The sequence below is a fragment of the Schistocerca americana genome, chromosome 11, assembly GCF_021461395.2.
Source record: "Schistocerca americana isolate TAMUIC-IGC-003095 chromosome 11, iqSchAmer2.1, whole genome shotgun sequence".
NCBI lineage: Eukaryota > Metazoa > Arthropoda > Insecta > Orthoptera > Acrididae > Schistocerca > Schistocerca americana.
The window spans coordinates 98176232-98192136 of NC_060129.1; the positions used below are offsets into that span (position 1 = coordinate 98176232).

A 15905-nucleotide genomic window follows, 5' to 3' on the forward strand; every position below is an offset into this window, starting at 1 on the left:
TCAACATTTTTCACCCACTATTGGCTGCATTTGTTGCTATAGGTATACTTTTCTTCATAAGTAAGAGAGATTCTACTATGAATTTGGCACAGCATACAAACCATACTTACAGCTGTATGAAGCTCTAGAGTGTACTTAATTTATGAAAAAATGAGTAAGCTGTTACATTTTAAACTTTATGTTTAGATAAAAAATCTAATTTTATTGTCAATTATCTCAGTTTTTACCAGAGTTTTTATAGATTTGGAAAATTCTAGATTTTCATACACCTGTAAGCATGGTTTGTACGCTGCGCCAAAGTAACCGAAGAGTCTGTCTTACCTATGAAGAAAAGCCAATAGCAAGTGAAAAAATGATGAAATTTAATTATTTTTTGACTTTATCAGCAATAACAAAATTAGGGCGACAGTCTTCGTATTACATTCGCATGTTCTGCGCGGGGTCCCTGGAAGCGCTGCCCCCTGTGTGAGGCCCCGTAGCAGGCTGCAGTTGGTACCTGCCGGCCTCGCAGCCGTTGGCAGCACTGACTGCGTGCCACAGCCCAGGCGTCTGTCGCATTTGTAGCGAGTCGTGTCCAGTGTGACGTTCTGCGTTGGGATTTCGTGCTGGTGTTTCTGCGCCGAGAATTTCTTCTGCTACACCCACACCCTTAATAAGGTAAGGACGACTGTTTTCATGCGTTCCCACAGTATTGAATTATTTTCTTTGTTTTCTTTTGGTTTGTTTTTGAAAAATTCACGATAGCTGTAAGGTTTCATTTAGGTTCACTATGGAGACTATCGCGTATAAAACAAACCGCGTTCGTTTATTACGCTCTCAAAATACTAACGAATTTCGTATTACAAATCTTGTTATTTTAAAGTCCTACCGACATTCATATTAATTCTGCTGTTCTACGGACTTTAGGCATGAGAGAAAAGCATAGGCTCGGACGAGATTTATACTCGTATTCGCACCATTTTGTTGAATTTTTTTTTCCCGAAATGTAGGTTCGTATTTGTACACATGTGATCCATAAAAGGATTATTCTGCTTGTTAGGAATAACAGAACAGAATGATGGAACACTGCTTGTGCAAGTAGATAAGGTGCTATGGCAACTTCGACTATAGAGGAATTAAACAATTACTTTACGTCAGGATAGTGCGTAGACCTTGGGACAGTCTGATCCTACTCCTAATGGCTTGAAATCAAACCAAGCGAGACGCATTTTGACAGTTCCATAGTGGAGCATTGAATCAGATATTTCCCGAAGCAGTCGGCTCCACGAAAACTGCCGAATTTAGTACAACTAATCTGTTCGCGTCTTTCCCCCAGTCCTGCATTAGCAATCGTCAGCACATTAAGTCACGCAAATGTGTTTTAATACAGAACGCTGTCCCATTGAATTTCGATATCTTCACTTTTCTAGAGAAATGTTTTTGGTGACAAGGTAGTCTGTTGGGTAGTCAGTAAGACAGATAATGTTACCCTCCATTTCGTCTTTGTTCTATATGTGTAAGTGCAGAAATGAATGAATTCTTACGTTGACCTAAAATTGATCCTCTTGCTAGAAAAGTTGTCAAAATTCCCGGCGTTAGGGGCTTAGTCTTCACTTCTGTTAATAATCGTGCATCTCCAGGCAGTGACTGTGCCGTACACTTACCAAAAAAGTAGTCGGTTTTCTGCTAAGGGGGTATCTGGATGTGTGAAGCAGTGCCCCACGTAAAGGACCAGTACTCAAACATTTTTGCAGTAAAACCAGCCATCCTCAGTATCCTTTCTGACAAGTGTTTGTCATTGCTCAGAACGATATCCAAATACAGAGTATCAGTTACAAATCTCACTGCAGAACTCAACTATTATGTATATTCTTGATGGAACAGTCCATAGCTGTACTTTCGGTTCATAGCGTGCACGTCGGACACTACGAACAGGCAGTTCACCTGTGGACTGTTCCATCAAAAAATAAGCTGGGAGAAACTGAAGATTCACATACATGTTCTTGTCAAACCAAACGGGTGCTCCTGAGTAATACTTTATTACGACAAATAAAGAATTATTAAACTGTTGTGGCTTTAAGAAGAACGCATTGTTACATCTGTAGTTACCTACAGTATAAAGTGTGTTGCTGTTGCGTAGAGAAAGGAATACACAGTTTATATCACAGCAAGCGGATCTCTTGACATTAATACGTTAAGAGTAATTTCATCGTCTTTTGTGGAAGTAAATGAAATATAGCAATGCAGGTGGTTGTAGACAAACTTCCACAAAGAAGGGCTGATACGATAGCCACCTCCTCACCTCCCTGAAATATGGGTTGTGTTGACAAATTGGTCTGCATACATACATACGTGCATACATACATACGTACATACATACATTGATCCTTGCTGCATAGAGCATTAATACATTTCATAATGATGTGGGATGTGTCACTTTAACATAAGTTTTCTTTATACAAAATAGTAAATATTTTTATAGTTAATACTTCATGTCTAAAGATTCATCTATTCAGTAGGAGCTGTCATTCAGGAATACTTTTATTTTCTTTTAAATGTTGTTTAGATATCTGCCGGATTTTTAATGCTATTTGGCAAATGACCAAATATTTTTGTGGCAGCATAATTCACACCTTTTTGTGACAAAGTGAGATTTAATCCAGAGTAAAGAAGATCTTCGTTTCTTCTAGTGTTGTAGCTATGCACTTAGCTGTTATTTTTGAATTGGGGTGAGTCATTGACAAATGTCATAAATGAATATATGTACTGCAAAGGTACTGTGAATATCTCAAGTTCATTAAATAAATGTCCGCAAGGTCATCTTTGGTGGGTTCCAGCTGTTAGCCTGATGCTATGAATACTTTTCCTCTTAGTGAGGAATTGCCCCCAAATACGATACCATGTGTAAGCAGTGAATGAAAATAGGCATAGTAGGCTAATTTAATGATGTTCATCACCAATATTTTGCAATAACCCCAGTAGCATAAGTAGCTCAACCTAATCATTTCAGCAGATCATTGATGTTTCTTCAAATTCAATTTCTCTTCAGTGTACACATCCAGAAATTTTGAATACTCTGCCTTAGCAATAGACTTGCTTTCATAGCCTATATTTATCAATGGTGTTACGCCATTTACTGCACAGAATTGCATACACTTTTTTCTCAAAATTTAATGAGAGTCCATTTGCAGAGAACCACTTAATAATTTTGTGAAAGACATTATTTACAATTTCCTTGAGTGTGGTTACTGTACTTGTATCATTAGCAAAAAGAACTAGCTTTGCATGCATTAATATATATTGAGAACAGTAAGGGACCCAAGACTGAACTCTGTGGGACACCCTTCTTGATACCTCCTCAGTTAAAGGACTCTGCTGATTTTTGCAGACAATCTGTAGTGCTAATTTCAGCCTTCTGCATTCTTCCAGTTAAATATGAATTAAACCATTTGTGCACTGTCCCACTCATGCCACAGTACTTAAGCTTGTGTAGAAGAAATTCCTGATTCACACCATCAAAAGCCTTTGAGAGGTGACAAAATATCCTAATGGGTGATGTTTGGTTATTCAGTGCATTTAATATTTGATCAGTGAAAGCATATTTATAGCATTTTCTCTTGAAAAGCCTTTCTGAAAACGAAATTGACATTTTGTTAGTACTTCATTTTTACAGGTACGTGATGCTACTCCTGAATACATTACTTTTTCAAGACTTTTGAATAAAGCTATCAGAAGTGAGACTGGCTGGTAGTTGTTAGCATCAGACCTATCCACATTTTGGAAATACGCAAGCGTCCGATCCCGCCCATCTGCTTTGACGTCACAAATATGGTGGAAACGACCATAAACCACGATTCCAATATGGCGCATATAAAGTCGTTACGTACACATTATGAGGACGAAAATACATCGAAAAACAAACACACACACACTTTCCACAAAAAGCCTAATGAGACTAACGGGACAAGCGCGGGAAATGGGGTGTTTTTGGGTGGGGGCAAAATAAATATAAACTAATTTAGACACCCACTCCAATACAAAACAACACAAAACTCTCCAAATACCACTAAACACAATATCATCTGGAATCGGACACTTCCCTTGACCTATATAGCTCAATAGCAGCTCCCGATCCCATAAATTAGGATCAAACACTTTCCTTGGCCTATATAGCTCGAAAAACATCTCCTGATACCAATACCAACATACGCAGCCACACATTGGGATCGAACACTTCCCTTGACCTGTGCACTGTTAATTTTATCCGTCATATCCATTCCTGAACAAAAACATCAACCGATTAATTTTACTAAAATTACCACACGATGTACAGCGAACACTTAACTTTCACACAAAATCGTTAACTCACTGAAACGAATTCCACTACAAACACAGCTGACACACTAACAATTCTGGATAATGATCAAAAGCAAACTGAGCTCATTACACCACACAAACTAAAACCCTGAACATAGCACCAGAGAGCACAACAAATCACAACACGACGACATCTACAAACACGCCACACTCACAAACCAAACTCCGCGCCGTCGTGACGTCACACACAACACCCTTACGTCACGGGGTCACGGGTCAAAGCCGACGCGTGAGATCGGACGCTTCTGTCGACCCCTCATTTTTACGCAGTTTTTGAACAACAGCGTATTTCAGTCTATCAGGAAAAATACATATCTGGCTGAGACTCCTACTTATTTGTTGGGAACAAGCTTTCAGTACTCCGTAGCACAGCGAGAGGTAGGTTGGTGTGGAGTAAGGTGGTATGGCTGTGAGACGGGTAAGACAATGAACGTGAATGCGAAATAAAGGGAGGGCTACGGGGTTCGTATGTAGCATGTACTTCATCATAAGAGCAAACCAGATGTAAACAAACGCAAGCGCGGTGACTGGTCTGCAGCCGTAGCTCTCTTACCACTGGTGGTGCTCCGCTCTTGGAAGTAGGTCCAACTTAAGTGTTCGGTAGCTTATTAGTATGTCAGTGCGGAAGAACCTTTCAGACATTCTGACGTATTAACAGCCATCAACGTCTATCTTAATCGTACTTTACCTACGTAACTTTTATCTTAAAAATTGTGTACAGTCAGTGTCTCTGTAACCAGTACTTGTGCTCTGATTGTCTCGCTGTTCAATACGTACCGCGAAAATGGAAGACACTGCTTCCTGCTTCGTAGTGAAACACGCGCGTGGAACACCGTTAATGGCGAGAAACAAGTAGTTAATGTTCTTCACAAGATTACAGACAAAAATCAGCTTTTGACTTTTTTCGAGTAGGACTATGTATCAGAAATAAGGGGGGTGTTAACTGTATGCGTGGCGTGATAGACAGGGTCGTAGACTGACCATCGTGTGTGCCGGCGGGCGGTGGTTCTACACTCCACGTGGTGCGTAATTTTCTTTGTTTGGTTTGAATACCTAAAGCATTTAAATATGAAACTCATCACATGTACATATACATCTATATGGTTACTCTGCAATTCACACTTAAGTGCCTGGCAGAGGGTTCATCGAACCGTTTTCATACTACTACTCTACCATTCCACTCTCGAATGGCGCGTGGGAGAAAGGAACACCTATACCGTTCCGTTCGACCTCTGATGTCTCTTATTTTATTATCATGATCATTTATTCCTACGTAGTTGGGTGTCGACAAAATATTTACACATTCGGGAGAGAAAGTTGGAGATTGAAGTTTCGTAAATAGATCTCTCCTCAATCAAGACCGCCTTTGATTCAGTGACTCTCAGCCCAACTCGCGTATCATATCAGTTACACTCTCACCCCTGTTTCGCGATAACACGAAATGAGCTGCCCTTCCTTGAACTTTTTCGATCCTCCGTCAATCCTACCTGGTAAGGATCCCAAGCCGCGCAGCAATATTCCAGCAGAGGATGGACAAGTGTGATGTAGGCTGTCTCATTAGTGTTCTGCCAACAAAGCGCAATCTTTGTTTCGCCTTCCCCACAATATTATCTATGTGATCTTTCCAATTTAAGTTGCTCGTAATTGTAATTCCTAGGTATTTAGTCGAATTGACAGCCCTAAGATTTGTGCGATTTATCGTATACCCAAAATTACTCGCATTTCTTTTAGTGCCCATGTGGATGACCTCGCAATTTTCTTTGCTTAGTGCCAATTGCCACTTTTCGCACCATACAGAAATTCTCTCTATGTCATTTTGTAGTTGGAACTGATCGTCTAATGACCTGTAGATTACAGCGTCATCTGCAGACAATCTAAGGGGGCTGCTCAGATATCACCTAGATCATGTAGGTAAATCAGGAACAGCAGAGGGCCTATGACACTACCTTGCGGAACGCCTGATATCACTTCTGTTCTACTCGATGATTTACCGTCTATCGCCACGAACCGTGACCTCTTTCGGAGAGGAAATCACGAATCCAATTACACAACTGAGACGATACTCCATATGCACGCAATTTGATTAATACTCGCTTGTGAGGAACGGTATCAAAAGCCTTCTGGAAATCTAGGAATATGGAATCGATCTGACATCCCTTGTCGACAACACTCATTACTTCATCGGAATAAAGAGCTAGCTGTGTTGCACAAGAACGATATTTTCTGAATCCGTGTCGGTTATGTATCAAAAAGTCATTTTCTTCAAGGTGATTTATAATGTTAAAGTACAGTATGTGCTCCAGAATCCTCCTGAAAATTGAGGTAAGTGATATGGGTTTGTAATTAAATGGATTACTCCTATTTCCTTCCTTGAGTATTGGTGTGACCTGTGCTACTTTCCAGTCTTTAGGAGCAGACCTTTCGTCGAGTAAGCAGTTGTATGTGAGTGCCAAGAAAGGCGGTATTGTATCTGCATACTCTGAAAGGAACGTGATTGGTACACCATCTGGACCGGAAGAATTGCCTTTCTCAAGTGATTTGAGTTGTATCGCAACACCTAAGATACCTACTTTTATGTCACTCACGCTAACAGCTGCTGTGGTTTTTCAGAGGCACCATCATCGGTAACTTCTCCATCGCTATCGCGCAGTGACGGTGTTGACTGTTTTCTGCCACTGGTGTACTTTACATACGACCAGAATCTCTTTGGGTTTTCTACCATATTTTGAGACAATGTTTCATTGTGGAAACTATTAAAAGCATCTCGCATAGACGTCCGCACTAAATTTCGAGCTTCAGTGAAACTTAGCCAGTCTTGGGGATTTTGCGTTCTTCTGAATTTGGCATGCTTTTTTCGTTGCTTCTGCAACAGTGTTCTGATGTGTTTTGTGTACCATGATGGATCAGTCCCGTCTCTTATTAACTTAGACGGTATGAATCTATTGCTGTCGATACTGTATCTTTGAATTTGAGCCATATCTGGTCTACACTTACATAAATAGCTTGGGAGGAATGGAGACTCTTAGGAAGGCATCAAGCAGAATTTTTATCTGCTGTTTTAAATAGATATATTTTGCGTTTATTTTTAGTGGTTTTGGTTGATATGGTTTTGAACCAAATATGGCAATTACTTGTGCATCACCAATTTTAAGAAAAAATATTGCAAAAGATGGTTGAAGATAAAAAATCAAGTGATCAAATTTTTTCGAGCAAAGTTAAATAGTACTTTGTTCGAATATGCCCGTTGTTTTGTAGGACAGATGTGGTCTCACCTGAGCCAGAGTTATAAATGTCGCAGAAACATGGAAGACAATTTTGATGGCGTCGAGCACGCTGTACAAACAGGTTATTTTTAGAGTTGTGGTCTTAACACTGCAGTCTGAACCCGACTGAATTGATATGGAGCCAAGTTACGGTATTTGTCGCGAGAAATAACAAGACATTACGCTGTCAAACGTACTGCAACTAATGCGCGAAGCTTTGTGACACGTCACTGCCAAACGATGGCGAACTGCAGAACAGCACGCCACGAAAGAGGAGGAGGAGGAGGAAATGTGGACATTTTTGTGGCTTGGGGTTCTGTCTCTGATAGACTCGCTATCAACCTAGCTGTCTATACTGAAGTGTGTTCAGTGGTGTCAGATGTGGAAGGAGTTCAGAGATTACCAGATGACTGACTCTAATGCCTTCGGTGGCTTAAGTATTTTACTACATTGCGCTACTACAGTTCGCTTTTACGCCACACACACCTTATGTAGAAAAATTACCCTCGTTAGTCACGAATTTTCATCACTCCTGCTTTTAATTAAAATACTATGTTCGCTAATATCGATGACATGTTACATTTTCCGTCCGGTCTCCTAAGGAGAAAACCACCCGAGTTTTACCATATATTATTTCCTTCTGTTCAAAAATTCACATCCAAAGCTGTATTGTCCTCTGCTCGTCTCTTTCTACGTCTGAACCGCCACTGCTCACACCAGTGCACGGTAGCTGGACCACTTGCCCGGCCAGCGCTGTCAAAGCTGAATGCGCCGGTAAAGCTGTAGCCCCGTATTACAGCACAAGTCGATGCGCACAGCATAAAACGAAACCTCATTATCGTACTTGATTGCACTTGTGACCGCTTGGCATCTGCTCCACCTGAAACTAAATCCAAAGAGGTTCCCGCAAACGCGGAAGAGTACATAGTGTAATGTTTACATGAAGTTTAATGTGATGAACGGAGTATATTGCGATGTCCACATTTGCAATATATTCAACGCACTTTGCCGTATATATCATGCCTTCCAAATTAAAATCTAAGGCTGCAAGGTAACTTCAGCACAACCACGTACCGTAAAACAAGACTCCCCACAGAGTGTCCTAGCGATGCCACACACTGGCTTTGACCTGTCGTGATTTCACGGGACTCTCTCTACTCCCAGTGCAGAGCCAGAACACAACACTGACGTTTGTTTCCCTCCCACATTGTTGCTTGGAAGGCAGGGTGTGCTGACACGTTTCTGCAGCTGAGACTGAAAGGGCAGTTTGTGATTTGGTGAAGTGTATGAATGTGCTGTGATGGAAACAAACTAAATAGTCCTTGTTACTACACGTATTTTACGCATACTGCGTTTTGGTGAGTGGTTTATCCGGCGTTTTCGTCGTCGGTCAAAGAAGATCGGCAGCGGTAGCAACAGGTGCGGTATTTTCTTATTCCTAGTGTGGACACATCTCGTACAGTACTGGTCCGTATTTCCTTTCACGAAATTCGTGCAGCAAGAATCGTCATGCGCTGTTAAATGTGCATTCAGTCTGTGTCGGAAAACATCTTTCTGTTCACTCTTTAGGTGTTTCTGATCATGTGATCTTCTGATGCAAAGCTGTAAAGTGTTATATGGAACAAAGAATTCAAATGATGGTTCACTCATCAGTATGCAAATAAACAGACAGTAATAAATTTGTCATCGGGATGGAAATTTCATTTTTAGCTACGTAATGCATACGAAGTTGCACGGAGAATTTTCCCGTCATTTACAATTAGCGGGATGTCAGTGAATTCTCCCAAGACGTCAGTTGTGTCGTGTTGTGGTTGGTGGGAAACAGCAGTCGCAGTAGACGCCAGGTTACATTCAGTTTCCGCGAAGCGCAAGTGGTGCATTTCGTAGTCCTTACTTACTAAATTGCACGCCACGAAACAGTGACACGTTTTAGGGTACATAGATATTGGAAAACGGAAACGTCCTTCGCAATTGTGCAGTCCAGGCATGCAGTACGGAGCATTGGACAGCGTTTCCAGTACTTGGAGCTGGAACAACGGTTCTGCTCGCTTGGTCGGCTGTGTTCCTGTGGAGACAAACAAAGGAAATGGCGGAAGACCAGACTTGATGTGGGCCGTCAAGAATGGTTAAAAAAAGAAACTTATCACACTGTTACTCCGTGAGTTGACGACATTTGCACGTGACTGTCTTAATTATTTATGCATCAAAAAAAGTAATCATTTGCCATGGCTCCTACTGGATAGGAGGTCCTAAATTCCGTATTATGAAACAGCACCGTTTCAAGGCAACTGTACATGTAAGATTTGTAAAAACACGTCACTTTCTTTCGGATATGTTATAATTAGACGTCATATAAGGACGTATCGGCTGCTAAGGCCTTCATTACATTCAGTTTACGGTGCAGGGGCTGATCTTCCAGCGGTTGTAAGCGTTGAGTTAACAGAGCAGAGGGTAGCTACGGAGGTGACTCGCGTCTTACCATCTCACCTTCACGTTTGTAAAGGTTCTGGGACTTCTTTATTACGTTAATTGCAGTTAGTTCTTAGATATTAGACATTGTGTACATACAGTAGTTCCCTTTCTCTGGAGGTGTGCGTCTCAGGTCTGGGTTGTCATTGTCAATAATTTACAAATCTACATATTAAGTGTGAAGCTTGCAAATGTGAATAAATATTCACACGTTGATCATCTGGCAAAGCAAATTACCGTTCAAAATAAAAAGCATAGAACTGAACGACACATTTGCCACAGAATAAAAAGGTAACGTAGTCTCAGCTATACATAAAATGTAGCCGTATGTGAAGTGTACAAAAGACAATTTACGGGCTAGTTTTTCTAGGCCACTTCTTTCCCAGACAAAAATCTCCCATTAAAGGCTCTCTTCAACCACCTATATTACGCTTTTCTTTATTTTATTACACAAAATGTTACAGATAGTGACGTGTTTTCGATATGCTAGCTGTGTTGAGGTTTCGAAACGGCTTTACTTACTGGACACAAGGTAAGTGAGCTGATGGTTTACCTCACTTGTTAGAATGGCTGCCCCTCCCCTTTTTTTCTGACTATGGACCAACTCCACTCATCAGTTTTCAGATGTTTTAAAAATAAGTTTATTTTCTTGAGAAGCTTGAATGAGCAGGCTATTGGAATATGTGCTGGCTGGCTTAAGATTCTTCTTGCTTGTAAATCAGCAAGTGGTCTCACTTTTGGTGTTGATGAAGGCGTATTATCAAAAGCAGTTGGCACAACTTTTTCAGTAAGTTTCGGAGCTAATTCTTGCCAACATTTTAATCTCTCCCTTATCCACAGCCCGGTCCACATAAATGCAAAACTTATGGCGTCAAAATAACGTCACGTTTGCAGAAACTCCTGTGAACTGTAGGTTGCTCTTAACACATCTCCAAGATCACACCACAGCGCTACGGAAGACGAAATACACTACTGGCCATTAAAATTGCTACACCAAGAAGAAATGCAGATGATAAACGGTTATTCATTGGACACATATATTATACTAGAACTGATATGTGCTTACATTTTCACGCAATTTGGGTGCATAGATTCTGAGAAATTAGTACCCAGAACAACCACCTCTGGCCGTAATAATGGCCTTGATACGCCTGGGCATTGCGTCAAACAGAGCTCGGATGGCGTGTACAGGTACAGCTGCCCATGCAGCTTCAACACGATACCACAGTTCATCAAGAGTAGTGAATGGCGTATTGTGACGAGCCAATTGCTCGGCCACCAGTGACCAGACCTTTTGAATTGGTGACAGATTTGGAGAATGTGTTGGCCAGTGCAGCAGTCGAACATTTTCTGTAAGCAGAAAGGCCCGTACAGGACCTGCAACATGCGGTAGTGCATTATCCTTCTGAAACGTAGGGTTTCACAGGGATCGAATGAAGGGTAGAGCCACGGGTCATAACACATCTGAAATGTAACGTCCACTGTTCAAAGTGCCGTCAATGCGAACACGGGGTGACAGACGTGTAACCGATGGCGCACCATACCATCACGCCGGGTGATACGACAGTACGACGATGACGAATACACGCTTCCAATGTGCGTTCACCGCAATGTCGCCAAACACGGATGCGACCATCATGATGCTGTAAACAGAACCTGGATTCATCCGAAAAAATGTTTTGCCATTCGTGCACCCAGGTTCGTCGTTGAGTACACCATCGCAGGCGCTCCTGTCTGTGATGCAGCATCAAGGGTAACCGCAGCCATTGTCGTCGAGCTGATAGTCCTTGCTGCTGCAAACGTCGGTGAACTGTTCGTGCAGATGGTTGTTGTCTTGCAGACGTCCCCATCTGTTGACTCAGGGATCGAGACGTGGCTGCGCGATCCGTTACAGCCATGCGGATAAGATGCCTGTCATCTTGACTGCTAGTGATACGAGGCCGTTGGGATCCAGCACGGCGTTCCATATTACCCTCCTGAACCCACCGATTCCATTTTCTGCTAACAGTCATTGGATCTCGACCAACGCGAGCAGCAATGTCGCGATACGATAAACCGCAATCGCGATAGGCTACAATCCGACCTTTATCAAAGTCGGAAACGTGATGGTACGCATTTCTCCTCCTTACACGAGGCATCAGAACAACGTTTCACCATGCAACGCCGGTCAACTGCTGTTTGTGTATGAGAAATCGGTTGGAAACTTTCCTCATGTCAGCACGTTATAGGTGTCGCCACCGGCGCCAACGTTGTGTGAATGCTCTGAAAAGCTAATCGTTTGCATATTACAGCATCTTCCTGTCGGTTAAATTTCGCGTCTGTAGCACGTCATCTTCGTGGTGTAGCATGACCAGTAGTGTATTAATAATAATAGTAACCTCAGAGTTTTTCAGATGATCCAGTTATCTGTAATGTACTGTCTGCAACAAGCTGCATAAATATTCAGTCAGATCTTGATAAGAATTCAGAGCGGTGGAAAAACGGCAACTTAATTTAAATGTTCATAAATGTAAAACTGTGCCTCCAGAAAACTAAAAAATAATATTCTACGACTCTATCATGGAGTCACTGTTGGAATCGGCCGACACATAAAAAGTACCTGGTATGAGATGGAATGAAGACATATGCTTAGTTGTAGGTAAAGCAGGTGACACTTCAGTTTACTGGTGGAGAGCGGTCAGCCTACAAAGGACTTTGCTTACAAACCACTCGTACCACCGGTTCTAGAATATTGCTCAAGTGTGTGGGACCCGCATCAGATACGACCAACTAGGGATACTGAACGTATACAGAGAAGGGCAGCACGAATTGTCATGGGTTTGTTTGACCCGTAGGAGTGTAACGGAAGTACGCAAGTAACTGAACTTCCAGACTCAGACAGGCCCAAACTATCGCGAGAAAGTCTATTAACCAAGTTTCAAGAACCGCCTTTAGATGGTGATGCTAGGAATATACTTACAATCGTCTACGTACCGCTCACATAGGGATCGTGAGGATAAGATTAAAATAAGTACTAAGCGTACAAAGGCATTCAGTCATTCTTCCCGCGCTCAATACGTGAATGTAACAGGAAGAAACCCTGACAACTGGCATTGTGGGACGTACTCTCTGCCGCGGTCGTTCGCAGTGCATATAGATGTATATGTAGATGCGAATGTAGATGTTCAGCATCGTATTATCATAGCGTCTTCCGTAGTTTCGGGCCATTCTCGTTGTCAGTTTCTTTTCTTTTTTCATCGCAGTGCATCTTAATTTTCGTTTCATCACAGGCACAGGAATTCTGCTGTAGATTTCTTCTGCACTTTCTCGAGCCGGCCTATTCATCCACAGTTGTTCCTACTTGTACTTCGGTCGATTCCCAAGTTGAGCTCCCATTTTCTCTTTCAAAATTACCTAATGCTGTTTCTAAATTCAGATCGCAAGTACTGTGGATTCCTATAAAATTTTAATGATTCCAGTTTAAGTGGATTGCCTGTAGGTATTTGTTATGACTTGCCTAAGGCTTCTGTGCATGTACTGTATTTGCAACATCGAGCGTTTCCTTAACTGTACTTTCCAGTTCCAAATTTCCTGCTGTTTATTCGTTCCCAAGTGTCTCTATAATGTCCGTACTTGGCGTACATACGGGGTGGCGCACGAAATGTTACAATTTTGTTTTTGAATATAAACTTTGTCAATACCATCTGAAAGGAACATATACTAGAGCCGTCCATGGAGATTTGTTCCAACTGAGCACATGGTCAATATGTCCGCCATTGGGGAGCCAATTTTGTCCGTGATTGAAGCGAGCTGGAAACCTGAGTGAAATGATCCGCATGTCGAAATGCTCGTGTAAAAACTCCAATAGTCCAGACCTCAATCCATGTGACTCTTTTCTTTGGGGGTTCCTAAAGGAAAAAATTTCCCCGAAACGTCCACTTGATTTAATGGAGCTCAGAAAACTTATTTTTCAAGCTTGCAGTGAAATTACGGACGACATGTGCCGTAGGGTAATCACTAACTTCAGTATTCGTTTGAAGGAAGGTCGGAAACGAAATGGACATATTGAGTATGCGCTGAGTTAGAACAAATCTCCATGGACGGCTCTTCATTGTAGTATATGTTCCTTTCAGATTGTATTGACACTAAAGTTCATATTCAAAAACAAAATGGTAACACATTTCGTGCGCCACCCTGTATGTTGCCAGTGAACATGGGCATTTGTTTTAGTAGGTTAAAGAATTCCCTATGATCACCATCAGTCACATCCCCCATGCTCCTGTTCTAGCCACCTGGCAACCAGCCTTTCCCGCTCACTCTTTCCTGTTCTCCTTCTATCCCACTTAACCTGTTTCCTGCCTCTCCAAGTGCCGCGAGGTTTGAGGCGCAGTGTCACGGATTGCGCGGCCCCACCCGCCGGAGGTTCGAGTCCTCCCACGGACGTGGGTGTGTGTGTTGTTCTTTGCATAAATTAGTTTACATTAGTTTAAGTAGTGTTTAAGTCTAGAGACCTTAGCTTCTTCAAATTGCGCAGTGTCGTCCTTGATTTTGATTGCTAAGTTCTGAACGTTGTAAGTAGGCTGTTTATGTTTTCTCTATGTAAGTAGGCTGTTTATGTTTTCTTATTGGCAACGTTACGTAGCGCTCAATATGAAAATCACTGGCTGTGCTGTGTGCAGTCTGTCGCTAGTTTGCATTGTTGTCTGCCATTGTAGTGTTGGGCAGCGGCAGCTGGATGTGAACAGCGCGTAGCGTTGCGCAGTTGGAGGTGAGCCGCCAGCAGTGGTGGATGTGGGGAGAGAGATGGCGGAGTTTTGAAATTTGTCATGTACTGATATATTTATATATGATGATATTAAGGTAAATACATTGTTTGTTCTCTATTAATATCTTTCATTTGCTAACTATCCCTATCAGTAGTTAGTGCCTTCAGTAGTTTGAATCTTTTATTTAGCTGGCAGTAGTGGCGCTTGCTGTATTGCAGTAGTGGGAGAAACGAAGATTATTGTGAGGTAAGTGATTTAGTGATTTGTGAAAGGTATAGTTTAATGTTAGTCAGGGCCATTCTTTTGTAGGGATCTTTGATAGTCAGATTGCGTTGCGCTAACAAAATATTGTGTGTCAGGTTAAGCACAGTCATGTATAATTATTAAAAGGGGACGTTTCATATGTCGACCCTTAGCCTAGGATACCTCACTGGATTCTTCTGATTTTTTCTTGTAGTTTGTGTATTTAGTGTAGCTTTTGTTTATTGCTAGCGCGTAATTGTAGAGAGAATCTCCTTTGTAGTTGTAGTTTTCATTGTTGTACAGTAAAACAGTTGTGGCATGCATATAGATTTGCACCAAGTATTTCGCAGCTGTAATTAACTAGATATTATTTTCAGTGTTATGTTAATGTGTTCTCTTATTTTTGCTCTTCAAATTGTGTTTTTCTGTGTTGTCGTGTGAAATACTGTGACAATAATGGCGTGTGAAAAACGTAATACTAGGCTCCAAAGTAAACTGAGAAATGACAGTGAAGACGAAGGCAGTGTGTTAGCGCCGCAGAGTAATGAATTAACTGATGTTCAAAGTAGTAATTTGGTAATCGTGCATAGGGAAATGGAGCGGGCGGCAAACAATGGCACGGACAGTGAAACAATTAGTGAAGAGGGAAGCATTATCGATCGATCGGTCGGCAACAGCTCGCCTCAGGAATCCGAAATGACAGGACACAATTTCGCAAATACTGTAGATTCAGGTTTTGGGTTATCACCGTTTTCTCAAATAAGTCAAGACGCATTTTCTGCTTGTCAAAATGTGAATGTTGCCGGTGCAAATGCACTGCCGAAAAGCG

The 15905-nt window shown here is 41.8% G+C and overlaps 1 protein-coding gene across 1 annotated transcript in view; it reads left to right on the forward strand.

The window, feature by feature from the left end:
* Positions 1-443: 443 nt before the first annotated feature.
* The window catches only part of LOC124554073 (BTB/POZ domain-containing protein At4g08455-like), a 78289-nt gene continuing 62827 nt past the window's right edge, over positions 444-15905 (forward strand). The window contains exon 1 of the mRNA XM_047128121.1: positions 444-657. The gene's annotated coding sequence lies outside the window, so the exon portion shown is untranslated. The remainder of the gene's footprint in view (positions 658-15905) is intronic.